This window comes from Eubalaena glacialis, chromosome 2, assembly GCF_028564815.1.
Source record: "Eubalaena glacialis isolate mEubGla1 chromosome 2, mEubGla1.1.hap2.+ XY, whole genome shotgun sequence".
NCBI lineage: Eukaryota > Metazoa > Chordata > Mammalia > Artiodactyla > Balaenidae > Eubalaena > Eubalaena glacialis.
Genome location: NC_083717.1, coordinates 191,384,531 through 191,389,506, shown reverse-complemented (window position 1 = coordinate 191,389,506; position 4,976 = coordinate 191,384,531). Strand labels below are relative to the sequence as shown.

Genomic DNA, 4,976 nt, shown 5'->3' with positions numbered 1-4,976 from the left:
AGTTTTTAAAAAATAACTCCTTAAAAATCCATGAACAAACTCCCCAAATTATGAACATGAATTTTAACAGGTATTTATGTTGGTCTCTGTGCTCTTTACTGACAAAGGCAACAGCTAAAATATTTGTCATTAGAAAATGATTGAGTTGGCTGTGGTATGTTCATTCAGTAAAGGAAAAAGCCAATTCTAAATAGTCTATATTAGATGTTTTTAAATGGATGTGAGCTCTGCACTGCCAGATTAATCATAAACTTGGATCATATCACATTCTCATTATTGGTGCAAAAGCTGCAATCCTTTTTAATTTATCAACTTATTCTATTTTTAATTTTAAGCTATGTAGTAACAAGCATCATTGAATCCAACACCTAACTCAAGAATAAGGCTTTTAAACATTACGGTGCATGGCTGTATACTCCCTGCTCTTAGTTAATAACCTACTAATTATTTTCACGAACTTTGTGCAGAATTGGATAAATTTTAAATCTAGCATCGTGGCACATTCTCACAAATAATCCTAGCTTTATCTTACTTTATGACTTTACAAATCCTTTCATTTATTTATTTATTTTTCAATGGAATAATCTGACCAGGATTAGTCATTAACCTTACTTCACATCACATGCTCTATATTTGTTCATAGTCTGCCCTTTTTTAAATAATCATTTGAGATACAGTCATATTAATTCAATAACTTATAACCATAAATAATTACCTGAGAATCTATACTTGAACACCGAAAATGCTAACAATTGCCCACAGGCTGATTACCCACAGAAATACATGACTAGATCATCCTCCCACCAACCCAGAATGCCAACATGGACACTCATGTGTAACCTGTTTTGTCTTCATTCACTTACACATTTATTCATTTATTCATTCATGCATTCATTGATTCATTTACATCAATACACACCATAACCAGGAACCACTAAGACCTAAGAACAGATCCCCAATTGGCTCTGAACTCTATTCCCTTAGAGGGAAAAACTAAGTCTTTTTCTAATGGACCTCAGAGTTAGGGTTTAATCAAAATTCTTGATTCATATACCCCAGAACTCTCATCATTGATCCAAGCTCTTGTTTATGGATTGTTTATGCATTCATTATTTACTGATTATTTCATTCATGGTTTCACTGATTTAAAAAGAAATAATTCCCGTGAATCACAAAAACCCAAGAGCAAGATCTTTGAATATTGCAGAGAGCTGTTTACAGCTGTTTATTCCCCACAGAGCTAGCAAATGAGATCTATTTTTAATTGGCTCTCAGTGTTTCACATATAGATTAATCAATAACCTTGCTTCATGCCCATCCCATGTGTTTTACTACTCTCTGCTTGCTCATATTTCATTTAATTTCTTCGTATTTTAAAAGTACTACAATGAACCTACTATCCTACCCCACAACTAGAGCACTGACAATACTCTCTATCTTCCTAGATGCCCCCTCCTCCATGATTTAACAACCTAGACTGTTATCAACTGAGAAATATTCTTAAAATGTTGTGCAAAAATAAAATGGAATATTAAGCAACTGTGAAAATGAATGCAAAACCCTCCAACTTTGTTTTTAACGGATCTCAGTTTCACCAAAATGGATCAGTCTTAACCCATGGTTCATTACACCTTCTCAGCAGTAGTCCATATGTGACATCTTTTGATTTTATGTCTGCAGTAGCCACTCATTCCTTTGAAACAATTCCATGGACCACATGAATTACCTTCAAACCAAGAACACAAACTTTTTTACTTACATGAGTCCCTTTGCTTTTTATCCACAGAAGTGACAGCCGAGACCTTCATCATTGGTAATGAATAAATCAGATTGGGGTATATTGAATCTGTGCAGTAAAAAACAGATTTTAGAAAATTAAAGAGGCAGTGTAGATTTTTTTTTAAGGGACCTTAGTCTTGCTGTAACAGATTTATCATAAAACCCTGTTTTCATCACACTCAATTAACCCAAGAATTGCCCTCTTTTTATTTTTTTTAAATTATTAATGTACATAATATGATGACAACTGCTAAATTTACATCCTAGTAGAATAATTAAGAACTATGCCTGTTCCAAATTATTTCTATTAAACCTTACTCACATAGGTAAGAGCCCATATTACCTTCTTTATAGGTCTTCCTTGATTAGAATGAGGTAAATTTACATCACTGTTTCTTGATATATTCTCACCATGCTTGACCCTACTTTATGACTTTATTCGTATATTTGTTTATTTTTTATTTATTTATTCATGGAATAACTTGTTCATTTTTTCAAAGCAAATGCAAAATGGTCTAAAATACTTTTATAGGTAACTATCTCTATGGCTCTTTACCCAAAGTGGGCATAGCCCAGTCCCGTTTTATTTATATGCACGGCAGAAGAGTACAGTGAGATTAATAAACCATTTTTAATGACACAATATCCTCATTGGTCCATGCTTGCCCTCTTTTAAATAACCTCAAAAAAATAAAAAATAAAAAATAATAAATAAATAAATAACCTCTTCCTTCATTCACTAACAATAATATCACTTACATACCCCCAGGTAAGAGTCCTAAATAACACTAACATCTGCCCATAAACTCAATACCCACAGACTTCCCCGGTGGCGCAGTGGTTAAGAATCTGCCTGCCAATGCAGGGGACACAGTTTCGAGCCCTGGTCCGGGAAGATCCCACATGCTGCAGAGCAACTAAGCCCGTGCACCACAAATACTGAGCTCACGTGCCACAACTACTGAAGCTCGCGCACCTAGAGTCCATGCTCCACAACAAGAGAAGCCAACGCAATGAGGAGCCCGCGCACCGCAACGAAGAGTAGCCCCACTCGCCACAACTAGAAAAAGCCAGCGCGCAGCAATGAAGACCCAATGCAGTCATAAATAAATAAATTTATAAAAACTCAATACCCACAGAATAACAACTAGATGTGTTTTTCAAAAATGATACTGGTTGAGACAAACTGATTTAATCATAACTCCTCTCATGTCATGAATTCTTAATATTGGCCCATGCTTGATCTTCTTTAATTAGGTAGTTCTGTAATCGATTATTACGTTTCCCTTTTTCCCCCTTTCTTAATAAAATTAACAACCACCAACCCAGAAACAACACTGACTCTTACATAGAGTTGCCCATAGGTTCCTGATCAACATGTTAAATGCCTTGGACCCTTCATTTATTAGAACTCAACTCCTCAGAAATGTTTTAAGAATAATCTGTATTTCATTAGATACTCTCAATGTTGGTGGTTATCTTGCCATCTTTGTCTTCATTAAATAATACATTTATTTATTTACTCATTACTGATTCACTAATAAAAGGATCTATACCTAAGATCTATCAAAGCTAAGAGCAAGATGCCTGTATTCCTAACTTCAGCTACAAGTTCATGTCCCACCAAGGCAGGAAATTAGGTTTGTTTTTATAATGGACCTCAGAGTTATGGGGTTTAATCAAAATCCTTGGTTTGGACACCTCAGAGTACTCATTAATGATCTAGGCTTGGGACTTTTTTCTTTATTCATTTATACATTTGTTTATTAATTCATTCATTGATTGACTAATAATTAATCAATATCCATTAATCACCACAAAGCAAGAATAAGATCTAAGAACATTACTACCTTCTGGCTTTTGCTCAATTCTCTCAGAACTAATACACTCTTTCTACGATGGACTCCACTGTAGTACATATGGATCAATCAACAGTCTTCATGCAAACCCAAACTCATCATGGCCATTCTTGGTCTTTTAATCTTTCTTTAATTTGTTCAAATTTTAAATGTGCAACAAAACAATCCAGGAACATCTCATTTTACTTCACTAACAATTTTCCATCTTTCCTTGTGTTTTGCTTCTCGATAGATTAGAAACCTAAATCTTTACCCTGACGGAATGTGTAAATCAACAGTGGTAAATAAATAAATAAAGCAAAATAGTAAACAACTGTAAAATGAATGAAGCACCCTCTTTTATCTTTTTTCTTTTTTAAATGGACCTCACTTGTTCAATCTTAGGTTAATCTGGGACTTCCCTGGCAGGCCAGTGGTTAAGACTCCGAGCTTCCCACGTGGGGGGCATGGGTTCGATCCCCGGTCAGATAACTAAGATGCCACATGCCACAGGGCATGGCCAATTTTAATTAATTTTAAAAATTGAAGAAGAAACAAAGTTGGGTTAATCTAAAATTTTGTTTCATGGCACATTTTGCCAGTGCTCATTCTTGACCCTTTTTATGTATTTATCTATTTGCTTATCTATCATTTAATTTGATTAGTCATGGATTAATTTAATCATATGCCTATCGTTAATTAACAAGAGTAAATCCAAGCTCATATAACTCAATATCATAAAAACAAACAACCCAATCAAAAAATGGGCAGAAGACATCAATAGACATGTTTCCAATGAAGACATACAGATGGCCAACAGGCATATGAAAAGATGCTCATAACGTTATTAGAGAAATGCAAATCAAAACCACAATGAGGTATCACCTGTCAGAATAGCTACTATCAAAAAGTCTACAAAAACAAATGTTAGAGAGGAGGTGATGGGATTGCAAACTGGTGCAGCCACTATGGAAAACAGTATGAAGATTCCTTAAAAAACTAAAAATAGAACTACCATATCATCCAACAATTCCACTCCTGAGATATATCTGGAGAAAATGAAAACACTAACTGAAAAAGATATATGCACCCCAGTGTTCATAGCAGCCCTATTTACAATGGCCAAGACATGGAAGCAACCCAAGTGCCCATTAAGAGACACATGGATAAACAAAATTATACACACACACACACACACACACACACACACACACACACACATATATGCACAATGGAATATTACTCAGCAATAAAAAAGAATGAATTTCTGCCATTTGCAGCAACGTGGATGGACCTAGAGAATATTATGCTTAGTGAAATATGTCAGACACAGAAAGACAAATACTATATAACTTATGT

General features: G+C 34.7%; 1 non-coding gene across 1 annotated transcript; it reads right to left on the bottom strand.

The window, feature by feature from the left end:
- Positions 1–1,008: 1,008 nt before the first annotated feature.
- LOC133086036 (small nucleolar RNA SNORD113/SNORD114 family) lies at positions 1,009–1,078 on the bottom strand. Its single transcript, XR_009699823.1, has one exon. It is a non-coding gene; the product is annotated as a small nucleolar RNA SNORD113/SNORD114 family (small nucleolar RNA).
- Between the last annotated feature and the right edge of the window lie 3,898 nt (positions 1,079–4,976).